The 13399-nt window shown below is 38.1% G+C and overlaps 1 long non-coding RNA gene across 1 annotated transcript; it reads right to left on the bottom strand.

Annotated features, from left to right (window-relative positions):
- Positions 1-1249: 1249 nt before the first annotated feature.
- Positions 1250-7447, bottom strand: LOC119288296. The gene is made up of 11 exons (XR_005141148.1): positions 7405-7447; positions 7261-7320; positions 5831-5939; positions 5043-5168; positions 4827-4885; positions 4600-4723; positions 4488-4533; positions 4313-4390; positions 2069-3825; positions 1756-1962; positions 1250-1641 (listed from the first exon to the last, which is right to left on the bottom strand). It is a non-coding gene; the product is annotated as an uncharacterized LOC119288296 (long non-coding RNA).
- Between the last annotated feature and the right edge of the window lie 5952 nt (positions 7448-13399).

The raw sequence follows: 13399 nt of genomic DNA, 5'->3' as shown, positions 1-13399 counted from the left end.
CCAATACATCCAACATCGTTCCTTCTGATTAACCGATACGAAGCAGATATAACCATTCTGACTTAAGTGGGCTAGAGTCCCAGCGACCCATTTTACATTGTTATTTTTGTAAAAAAGAATACATGTAAATTTTAACTGCGTGTTGAAATAAAATAAATTTAAAAATAACAATGAACACTTTTGTATACTACATATTTTTTATTAAAATCATGAACATTCTAAACTTATATTAGCATTTATTGAAATAAAATATATTTTTTATAAATTTCTAAAGAAGGTAACACTGCATGGTGGTGTGTTGGCCACTCGCACATAATGACTAGATGTCGCTACTCCAGCCAACTATTTCTACACTAGTAGAAAGCCCGTGCGTTGCTACGGGCTACAAGGCATTTATATAAATGAATCAAACAGATGATTAAGGCCGTTTCGAAGGTCGAAGTTCATTTCTTCCTCGTATATTTGGGCGTGTTCGAACATCAAATGGCACCCTACATGCACCCCAAAATTCAACCATCTGGACAATATGGACTTCTTCAAATCCAGACCATATGCGGAGGACAAATGTGCTTCTCCAGACTATCCGTCATTTTATCTCCAACACACGGTCCTAACACAAAAAACTCAACCCACGACACATCATTCCCTTTTTCTATTGAACCCATCCCTTCCCGCTCGGTTTCTCGCTGTAGCGGGACATTTCTCGCTGAAGCCCTCTTTTTTAAAACCAGATGATGCCCACCTCACCTCGCCATGGCGCCCTCCCACCTTCACATTGTATACCCCCCACAGACCACCAAGGAGTCCCCAGCCAACCGCCTACTCTCCGCCCTGATCCCCACCCCTTGTGTTCGTGCTGATCCACCACCGTCATAAAGGCAGATCCGATATATCCTGAGTTATTGCCACGTTGTAACATACAGTCGAATATCATGCATTACCGCAAAGTATTCCTGTGCCACTGTGTTCATTTTTTTATTAACTCTTGAACCGACAGAGCAATTCGTTTATCTATCCTAAAATTTTCACCATGTTGCAACTGATATGCCACCGTGTTCATTCTTTCTACATTTAACCATATGTGATCCTTGATATAGTTATCTCCTTTGTTTCTTCATCTAAAAAATACGTGGATTTACAAACCTAAACTCCATAAGATCATAAGCTATACAATTAGCCAATAAAGGTCACCCCATGTGAAAATTATATTATTGCTATCTATGGAGTTCTAATAGCACAGATTATTTCAATTCTTGATGAAGAAAGAGACCACACGCTTTTAATGAACAACTCTTGTTGAATCATTGGGGGTGAAAATTTTATGTATTTCAACTAAAGGAAACCACTATATCCTTTAGAAAAAAAATACATGCCAGTATATTGGTAAGCACTATACTTCAATTCCCCAGCGGTCGAACATCATGTGCTATCTCTTTGGCATCCCAAAATAATAGTCAGAATCTGGCTGACCATCGAGTAGCACCATGTACTTGTTCCTCGATGTACCTCTTTGAAGAACCAGATCAAAGTCTTCTTTTTCTCCTAGCATCATCGCCTATTCTGTTTGGAGACCTACTCCCTCATTCCTATGCTCAAGGCATAAATCTTCACTCACGCCCCCCAAGGAGTAGCAGGGCATTACTTTGAGGCAACCACGCCAATCAAAATAAACATGTCATCATCAACACTCAATATATACCAACCTTAACAGATTAAAGTATCCAACAAAAATGACGCACTAACAGACGCTCTCACCTCATCCATACCCACCGCTCACAAAACATGCCATATGTATCCTTCAGGCAGAAGCAAACATTAGCATAAGAAATTAAGCTAATCAAAATATGAATAAAATCCCGCTTTGCATAAGCGTGTAGAAGATATGAAGCATGCACATCTGTATCTTCTTTGAGAATCATGTCCAGCACCTGCCGGTATGGCAACAACATTGTCCCTGTTATCCTAAATTCACCATCAAAACCAAAAACAAAAACAAAAATCTCTTCAGGATAAGTCACACAGAAAACCATAATCCCATCACCAGGAACTGATCAGCAAAAAATCGAACCTGGAAGTAGCAGCCGCTTTGTCCACGACCCACAGGCAGTGTCGCTCCTCCGAAGAACCTAAAAGAAGAAGAGAAGATGCTCTACAAACCAGCTGCAGAGTCAAGTAATGCGAGGCCAAAAACATGTCCCAGCAATATAAAAGACGTTATTCATCAGCATGTTAAATCTGGCCCTCATCAAGATACTGAAATCATGTCTTCCTATCTTTCACTTAACATTGAAACCATTCTGAACATATCTGCTCTATACTGTAAATCTTAATGCACTTCACAAAATCAAGCAAATGAGAATATTATGAATATCAGAAGGAGATCATTTGCAAGTTCATGTGGTGGCCAAAAACTGGTTCTTCCTGTAAGTAGAGTAATTCTTGTAAAACAGAAAATATTCTAGTATTAAAAATCCCCGAACATAGAAATATGTTTTGGTGATATCTTGACAATCATTATGCTGAATTGCAGAAACTTAGTATCCTTGGAAAGATATCGATGAACTCTACAGCTTTCATGTGGGTGCCACAACCAAATTATGAACCCATTTATTCCTAGAATTTAAAATAAGCTTTTGACCTAGTACTGAATATGTGGTCAACGGAGATCTATCCTTGCAGCAAAAAGGAATCAAACAACCGCGAATCCAATGAAATAAGTCCTCTTTCTTCTCTTCTATTCTCCTTTCCTCCTACAACTCCCAATTTACTACAGTCCATGCTTAATCCACGAACCAATCAGTCAGTAACAAAGTATACCTAATCGATCTGGTCTCATGCAACTTTGTGTCTGCAACAAAGGGGTAGGCAGCATGCATGGGGTGAGATATAGTTCACCGGAATTTAACACTACATGGAAACTACGTTGAGAGCGAGTTTGTATCTAAAGCGTACCTGATGGCTTGAGCTCTAGAATAGTTCTTCATAAATAAAGAGAGACAAATGTCAGGCATAAAATGCGTTTGCAAAATGTAGATATACAGGCAGAGCCATACAAGCCGACTTCCAATTGATATATACTGAAGCCGACTTCAGATTCACGAACTGGAACGGTTTAACTCCAGTACAAAAAAAATGCAAACTGGATAAATGTCGATATTTTAAAAGAGCTTTTGTACTGTGCCTGATAGGTTTAGGTCCATCAAAATTTAAATACTCTCATATTGCTCTAGGGTGTAATTTATTAGCATTCTATCAATATCTAGAATCAGCAACCGTTCTTGATTTATTAGGATTAACACATTTACTGAATGTTGTGGCCAATGTGTCATCTGATATTGAATATTGATGATCCGCATATGATTACTAAAAGAGAACAAACAAACTTTCTGCATGTATAGATCACTAAATCTGCATATTATTATCTCTATATACTGGCAAAACATATGAGTTCAATACAGAGACACATAAAAAAAGGAACTATATTGATGATTGGCTGAAGAACAAGCAATAGTACAGTGCATATCATGTGAATTTCTGCACTGCCTATGCCAAAATAAGTCTAGCCCATGTTTTGCAGACAATGAAGTCTCATCCATGGTTTACAAACAATTTGGCATGGGTTCGTGGGATTCTTGTCCAGGTGAAACAAATTGGTCTATAAAAAACCAAATATAGCCAGCACAGCTAATATCAGAACCCATGAGGCCATGAGCACACATATAGTTAGAAGCACAGCTAAATCATGCACCTTGTGAGCATACACCATTCCCTCCAGCCACTTGATCGGGTACCATGGAGTTCACCTTGAGACACCTCGTGGATAACCTAAGACGTGTGTTGTCCATTGTAAACAAAAATGAGAAAGTTTTGAGCTATATTTGCAGCATGAGGAACATTGTTTTTCTTTATTCTTTTAACAGGACACACACCCTGCTCAGTTTTACTTCGACATGGAGAAAAACAAAAATAGTTCTATGGTTACCCTCGCAGACATGTAAAGAAGATAAATAAATAAAATATGTTTGACTGAATATATTCGCAGTCTGCTAGTACTTTTGAGCTCTAACCCTCTAAACTCTCGATGTTCTGAATCACAAATGTCTTTGATTGAACAGGAAATACGATGAATAACAATTAGCAATTAAATCTATGACCCGAAGTTTTGATAATAAATAACAATTAGCAATGATCACAGCAGAATTCTTTCAGAATTGATCATCGTAGGAGATCACAGAAGAAAAACACATGTGCATCCTTTTCGTAACATACATGTGCGAAAAAATTCAGAATGATACAATTGTATCTTATTTACCTTGCAAGAAAATGGAGTTCCCATATTTTGCTGAAAAGAAATCCGAAGTAGTCCCTCCATATCAGTTCAAAAAATACCCTGAAACCATTGTCATGTCAGGAATAGCAGTTCGGTATGGATTATAGCATTCTATATACAAGACTTCAAACATGGAATTGGGCCAGAAAAGGCACACTATATGTGGATTCATTTTATCCCCTTTGCTTCTCATATGTCTTTACCTGCAAAATTAATGGACATTTAGCATAGGCTAGCTGATAATGTGTGCAGACAACACAAAATATTACCTTTTCACAAATATAGCACAATGAAAGACTGTCCGAAGCAAGACAACAAACGGTTGTAGTCTGGACCAAGCATACCATATCTATGATTTTGTTTCCTGGTCCAATTGTTTGGCCTTCTTAAGATCTGGATGCATTAAATTTTTCAGTACATGCAATTGTCGACTGTGAAATTTGCGCATGCATGTAGTCAAATAAATGCAATAATATGGCAGGATTTAGAAACTTACTGTTCTGACAATTTGCTCTTCAGAAGACATAGACCTCCCGTTTCAGGAAGGTAATGTCCCTGAGATGAAAGAAATAAGAACAGACAAGTTGGGAGTATGCAAAGCATTGTCCGCATAAAATAACCAGATTATCATCCTAATTACACTTTTCTCAGCTTAGGGCCGGACATTTTTCCCAAAGTAATGGAACTTGTTGTTCTACTTTCATATTCTAACCTTCAAAAATATCCTGAATATCCATGTAAAGGTGTTGGCACTTCGGGGAGTCCATTGTTGCAGAACTGAAGCACTGCAAGTACAGTTTCCCCCATCATCTAATGTAATATATTTGATGTCCGTTCGCTGAATTTCAGGATGAACAAAAATGAATTACTCTAAATGATCTTCAATGTCAAAAAAGAAGAAGAGATAGTTAAGCATATGAGGAATACATCACTAAATAAAAGGAGTAATTGTAGAATTAATTGGGAAAAACAATAGCAACAGAGAGCATATTTTGGGTCTGAGATCAGGAAGCCAGGTATTTTTAATGGTTCAGTAGAGACCATATTGTCAATCAACAATGCAAATCAAGCATGAGTATATTTATTTATTAGATAAGCACTTCCTTACAGGCCCAATGTTATTAGAAGTTAAGTAACTGGACAGGGCAAACATGATCCATTATACGAAGCTTTATGTTACACGTAAATCCTCTACGTTCAACTTTCTATGAGAAAAATTCACAACCATGGAAACACTCCATCCTTCATGTTAGATTAACCGAGGATTCCCATGAAACGCTTAATTTGCCTACCAATTAATCAACACCTTCCTCTGCCATGTTCCTAAGATGGTGTAAGCAGGACACATGCTTCAACTACACCAATTTGGCATGCCCCCATTGTATGTTTTTTCCTCACCTCACCAGGTCATCTTATTTTCTCAGTTGCACCAAGCAAACCAATTCAGCAGGCCCCAAAAGAAGAAGTCACGAAAAGATAAAAGGGAGTGAGAAATTTTACCTGCACAGACCAAGAGGCTCACCGGCCACCTTTGATCGGACAGGCCTTGGTCACCCTCCGTCCACGCCAGCACAGACCAAAAGGGAGTGAGAAGCAACCCTTATTCCTCCTTCATGTCATTCAAAGGGAACCATATCGATCAACGAAGGGCCAATTTGTCAGCATTGAAACAGAATAAATATTCACCAGGCAATAAAACACGGAATTATCAGTTATGATGGTGGGTTTTGTAGCTTCACTAAACAGAGCATTGTGTTGGTATGCCTCTGACCTTATCTTTACAATAGAACATGTTCAAGAAAAATAATGTAATCTTCATGCAACTTTCTAATTGTGTATGAACTAATAAATTTTCCTAATAAAACGCGATGCTCACTATTTAATTGTGTATGCAAATCAGTTGATTTCAACCTTTTTGGGTGAAAAAATCAACTCATGTTATTGGGCAGATAAACCTGTAGCAACGAGGGCCGGGGACTCAGGTATTAAGCAAGATGTTCTGTAGTATGAAGTAATTATTCAGTTACCATTTCTGCGAATGCATAGAAAATATGTTGCAGGTCAAACACGGAACAAAGCATGATCAACCAAGGTCAAAACCGGCATCTTCCATGAAATCAATTAATCCAGTTATGCAGTCAAATACAACTGTCAGTCAATTAAGCGAAGCTACAGTCCACTCAAAATTCATAAACCCCACTTCTTTGAGATTGCTAATTGAGGGCAAGATCCAAATCACTTAATTAGCAAGTACATGCATCACATCCAATGTCTGCATCGAAATTGAGGTCAAACCTACTCTTTGCCACTTGACAGGTTGGTGGAGAGTAGAAGCAACCCAGCAGCGAATGGAAAATAGCAGCACCGAACAATATGCTCGTCGCACATGATCACAAAGCATGGCCGACAGTTCGAGTAGTCTAAGGTGATGATATATGAAATTAAGAATAATATAGAGCAATTATAATGCCTTGGGTATAACATCCAAACTATCCCCAAAACTTTAACTCTGAAAGCATGAAATGAAGTTGTGGAAGAATACGTAAACTGCATTAAGTAGACAAATTACCATCAGACTACACCATGATTAATCCAAACATGAGACATGAACTTCAGTTTTGCAGGGAAAGCCTGAGACTAAAATGATTCGTTAGTACACATGCCATTGCAAACCTAGCTAGATCCCTTCTCTGTAGTTAATGCCATCTAGACTCAAAGTAGCATTAACAGAGCAGAGCTCTAAACAGCAGGGATCCACCAAGTGGTGGTTCATATTTATACTGTATAGGATATCCACAAGGACTTCTGCAACCGTAATACTATGTAGGCAAATAAATTTTTGTTGGTATCTGAAATCACCAGGTTATCAATATAACTACAACAGCAGCAAGTTACCAAATATCATGAATTAGAGCCAAAGGGAAACCTACTTTGCAGAAAAATCTTCTGATTCCAAGCTCTCCTTATGAGGAATAGAGGGGTTAAGAGTCCTGCTTACGTTGTATCAAAAAAGCATTAGCGACCAACCAAGTACAACAACAGTAAAAAATATATTAGAGAGGATAAACACAAACCTTCTTTTAGCACCAGCTTGATATAATTCACTATCATCGGGAGTAGATGTGTCAGGCGAACTGCAAATACAGAAACCATGGATCAGATCATGAAACGATGAACAGATGGACACAGCACGATATCAGACGTGTACATGAACTCGCGCTTGTTGTGGAGCACGTGGGTGACGGCCACGGCCGTGGGGTTGGCCACTCCGGCGCCGGTCCTGCCAGCCGCCGCGGCGGCGCGCAGCCTGGTGCGCCCGTCAAGGGACGCCACCTCGGCCGGCCCCACCCCGCACGCGGTCGCGCAGACCTGCCAGAGCGGGAAGTCGAACGCCTCGGCCTCGACGGCGTCGGCGCGGGAGAAGACGAACGCCCCGCACGCGGCCGCGCAGACCTGCCAGAGCGGGAAGTCGAACGACTCGGCCTCGACGGCGTCGGCGCGGGAGAAGACGAACGGAGGCGATGGTGACGTCTTGAGGAGCAGGATGGAGAGGGCATGAGGAGGGGGGTCAGATCGGGGATTGGGGTGCGGCGGCGGGTGCGGCTGGAGGCGAGGAGACGAGGGGTAGCTAGGGTTCGAGGGAGGGAGGGAGCCTCGTTCGTCTAATTTTTCACGGAGTGGGGAGATTGGGGCGGCGCTGCATCCCTAGACGAGGGAGATAGGGCGGTCGCATCGGGTGGATCGAGAAACGGATGGTGGCCTATGTTTTTTTTTTTTTGCACGGGATGGTCGGAGGTGGGCGACGAAAAAATTCTACGACGGTTAACCTACGAAAAAAACCGGACGAAAGTGGTGGGACGAAAATTAACCGGCGGAGACTACCAACTGCTTCATTAGGAGTAGAGATTATATGAATATATGTTTTTTAAAGCATGAAAACTTTTATATACTACATGAATATTTTGTTAAAACTGTGAACATTTTAAAACTTATTTAAGAATCTATGAAAATATGTAGTGAACTAAAAAACTTTATTAAAGCAGGAACACTTTTATACACTACATGAATATCTTTTTTAAGTTGTGAACATTTTTAAACTTATATAAGCATTCACTAAAATATATAAGAACTTAAACACTTACTTAAAGCATGAATGCATTTGTATATTACATTAATATTTTGTTAAAACTGTGAACAATTTTAAACTTATATAAGAATTTATTGAGTATATGTTCTTATTCAATATGCAAAGTATTACATGAACAACTTTGTAATTCATAATTTATTACATAGATAAATGGTAAATCCATCTGTGATTATTTTATAATGAAATTTATTTTATAATATATATTATTATAACACACTATTATAATTTACATATATTCTATAAATTTCTGAAAAAAACCAGTGCAAAATGGGATGTATGGACTGCACCCCGCTTGATAGTCAAAGAATATATAGCAGCAGCACACAGTCATTACATAAAATGCTTGAGGGTCAGGTAGTTTGCCTTGCGCTGCTGCTATTTACAGGTCAGCTGTTCGAGTCCTCACACGTACAATTTTTTCATTCATTTGTGGGACCCTTGTGGCCGTGGCATAGTATTTCTATGAGGAAAAAAATCAAGTTTTTTTTATAAAATAGCCACACGTCCACTTTGCCATCTAATCGCTGACAGCGGGCCCCATGCCACGTCGGCGTGCCTAATCAGCACTTAGTTCGTATAGAAACGTGATTTGCACCGTATATGCACATCAAAGCCAAGTTGTGGCACCAGTTCAACGTATGCCGCAAGTTTTAGCACTAAACTGACTTTTCGTGCCAAGTTGTGACACCAGTGGTGTAATTGACTCTTTTTTCCATCTTTTTATTTTGCGGGTCCGACTGATATACCATTTTGATGGTATCTCAGTTTGGAACAGTGGCGGATCTTGTCAATTTTTGCTCTGGTCAGCTTGAATAATTTTCAAATTCAGAAATAGAGTAATATATAAATTTGTATTCATCGTTCCAAATTTTTGAATATTTTTAAATTCAAAAGACCATTAAAGATACCTAATGTTTTTTAAAACGTGGGCATTTTTCAAATTTGAAAATATTTATAATATTCCTGAGTATTTTTATAATTCATGGATGTTTTTAAAAATCTACAAAAAAATTATAATGCATGAATATTTAATAGAATTCTTGAACTTTTTCCAAATGCTATACATTTTCCCAAACATGACATTTTTTAAACAAGAACAATTTTAAAATTCCGTGAACATTTTTCTAATGTAAAGCTTTTCAAATATCTTATTAATTATTAATAATCAATAGCGGTCTTTTTTCAAACCAAGTAGCTATTCCTTTAGGGGTAAACCAGGAGGTTGTTGGTTTTCTCTACTGATTGTTTTCCCTTATATGAAAGATAGTCTGGACAACTAATGCTATGAAGACTACAAGGTAGTCTCGAATTACCAATAACTGAAGAAGGCTCTCTCTTTTTTTTCCCGCTTTCCTCTTTGCGTGAACAGAGAATGCTCTGTTAGAAGAAGAGGTGGACAGGAGCATGAGTTTTTTTTTCATCTTTTTATTTTGCGGGTCTGACTGATATACCATCTTGATGGTATCAAAGTTTGGAACAGTGGCGGATCTTGTCCATTTTTGCTCTGGCCAGCTTGAATAATTTTCAAATTCACAAACAGAGTAATTTATAAATTTGTATTCATCATTCCAAATTTGTGAATATTTTTAAATTCCAAAGACCATTAGAGCTACCTGATTTTTTTAAAACGTGAAGATTTTTTCAAATCTGCGAATATTTTTCAAATTTGAAAATATTTATAAAATTCCTGAATATTTTTCTAATTCATGAACATTTTTAAAAATCGAAAAATATTTTTATAATGCATGAATATTTAGTAGAATTCTGGAACTTTTTCCAAATGCTATACATTTTCCCAAACATGACATTTTTTAAACAAGAACAATTTTAAAATTCCGTGAACATTTTTACAATGTAAAAACTTTTCAAATATCTTATTAATTATTAATAATCAATAGCGGTCTTTTTTAAAACCAGGTGGCTATTTCTTTAGGGGTAAACCAGGAGGTTGTTGGTTTTCTATACTGATTGTTTTTTCGGAATAGCGAACAATAGGGGGCAAAACCGAGTGGAGAGGAATGAGCGGACCAACATGATAGGACTACACCTAGCTCTCGCGGGACAGCCCAAATTGTGCGATATAGTGACAATTCCCCTTTGAAGGTAGGAATACGAGCTCCGACAAAACAAGGCCTAACTAGGAATCCAACTATCAAGCTATATTTTTCCTAAACACGAATGTTAAAAATTTAACATCTTTGATGTATGGAAAATCTGTAGTCTGGGATGAAAATTATATTATTGCGAGCACTACAATTTCTTTCATCAAGAATGGCAAATTCTGGCAAAACACTGAGCACGCAAGAATTTACCATGCTTGCTGAAGGAGATTGCCATGTTCGTGAAACATAATTTACCGCCCCGGGTATCAGATTTGCGATGCTTTAATATCGTTATACATTTGTGAATATTTCATAAATTAGTATAATATTACTCCAAATTGTGAATATTTTTATATTCGCAAACATTTCTAATATAAGTGAGATATAAAAAATTGAACAATTTTCAAATCTCCGATTATTTTTAAAACATTCATGAAGATTTTCTAAAATTTGTGAACTTTTTAATTTACGAATGTTATAAAGAATTGTTCAGCATTTTTCAAATTCATGTTTTTGCAATTCTAAACACCTTACTAATCATGAATACTTTTTAACAAGAACAAATTCTACAAACTTTCTAAATATAACGAATAGTCGTCTTTTGTTCAAACTAGGAGGTTGTTGGTTTTCTGTGCCAATGGTTTTCTTAGAATCGCGAACAAATGACGAAAAAGCGAGCGGAGAGGACTGAGCGAACCAACACGGGAGGACCGCACCTAGCGCTCATGGTCGGTCCAAACTGCGCATAGTGTTTATTCCTCGCCGAAGGCTAGAATAGGAGCTCCGACGAAACAAGGCGCAACTAGAAATCTAACTATCAAGCCATATTTTTTGTCGCAATTTTGAAGTATGGCAAATCTTACATCTAAGATGAAAAATTATGTTGTCGCAAGCACATCAATTTCCTCCATCAAGCATGACAAATCCCAACAAACAATTGAGCTTGGCAATTATTTATCATGCTTGCTGAAGAAAATTGACATGCCCGTGATGACATAAACCGCCCCAGGCATCAGAGATGCCATACTTAAAAATGTGTACACATTTGTGATTATTTTATTAATTAGTATAATATTATTTTCATTCGTGAATATTTCTAATTCACAAACATTTCTGAGATTCATGAGGTTTAAAAAAATATTGTGGACAATTTCCAAAGCTGCAAATATTTTTAAAACATTCCTGCAGATTCTTTAAAATTTGAGTTTTTTTTTCAAGTATGAGAACTTTTTTCAAAACCGAGTTTTTTCTCAAGTTGGTGAATATTTTTTCAAATTCTTGAAGATTTTAAGAATCCAAAAATATTTATATAGTTTCAGAATATTGTAAAGAAGATTTGAACAATTTTAAAATTCTATAGATCTTTCCAATCATGACATTTTTTAAATATAAACATTTTTTTATAATTCATTAACATTTTCCGAAACACTCCATCTTTCGTTAACTGCTGAGACGTTGTATCACTCATGCACCGGGTGCACCCGCAATATCCGTGGCACACCTGGCCTGCGACATATCGGTAACCGAGATAGTCGTGCACCGTTGTTATCAGCGTGGCTCTAATATAGAAATAGTTTCCTTTGCTGGCGTCCCATGTTTTGGCCAGTGTTTTCCATAACGTGTCTAACTCCTCTTTCAGTAGCCCCAGATACAGATTAATATTATTTTCCGGTTGTTTCGGCCTTTGAATCAGCATGCTCGTGTGTATGTACTTTGACTTGATGCACAACCAGGAGGTATACATCCATACAAACACAGGCCATGTGCTATGGTTGGTGTTCTGATTGCCAAATGGATTCATGCCACCGGTACTCGCGCCAAGCACGATGTTCATTGCATCATCTACGAAATACCCATATTCTGCGGAGAATGCTCGCCACTGGCTAGCAACCGTTAGGTGTCTCACCGCGTGCCAGCGCATGAGCTTTGCTTATTTAGAATCTACGAAATAATGCTGCAGATGGGGAGTGATCGGTAAGTACCATACAACTTTCTAAGGAGATTTCTTCCCGGCCTTCTTGTATCGAGAAGCATTGCACACCGGACAACTGTTTTTTCTACGTGCTCATTCCGATAAATGATGCAATCGTTGATGCATGCATGGTATCTAATGTGGGGCAGATCCAGAGGGCACAAGATCTTCTTGGCCTCATCGACACTAGTAGGACACAGGTTCCCTACGGGAAGAACTTTATTATGTAGATACTTCAAATGCTTATCGAAGCTTGCAACTGTCCATTTGTTTTTGGCCTTCGTCTTTAGAAGTTCGAGTGTGAAACTCAAACGGGTCACCTCGGGATCACAACCATCATACAATGGAGTCTTCGAGTTTACCTCCAGTTGCGCCAGCTTGGCCTCCTCTCTAGAAACATACTCATACAAGGTAACATATATAAGATTAGTTATGTAATATATTTTGATATACATACCACTAGAGCTTCAGCCAAAGTTTATATGTACATTGTCAAAGTTAAATCTAGCATGAAAGAAAAATACTCGGATCCTCCCACTTAATTACTTATTCAAATTTTTCTGTTTTTCTCTTGAACAAACTCGAACACATGTAGTTGCCAAAATGTCAAGAGATAGAGCTTTTCAATGCTACGTGCTAATGCCCTCTTGTCAGGGCTTTCAAGTTCTAACTTTGGTTGTAGCGCATGCAGAATATGTATGGCGGACTGTTGTTGTTAATTGGTCAAAGGCTGGCATGTTAAAAGATTAGTATTTGTGCATTTGGCGGAAGCTTTACAATTTTTTTTGGGGCATTTGGCCCAAGGTGTACTTTAGCATTTGGCAAGTCAGTAGTTTTAAAGTTCTTTA

Source organism: Triticum dicoccoides, chromosome 4A (assembly GCF_002162155.2).
Source record: "Triticum dicoccoides isolate Atlit2015 ecotype Zavitan chromosome 4A, WEW_v2.0, whole genome shotgun sequence".
Lineage (NCBI taxonomy): Eukaryota > Viridiplantae > Streptophyta > Magnoliopsida > Poales > Poaceae > Triticum > Triticum dicoccoides.
The sequence above is the reverse complement of the archived record's forward strand: the minus strand, read 5'-3'. Positions and strand labels throughout refer to the sequence as shown.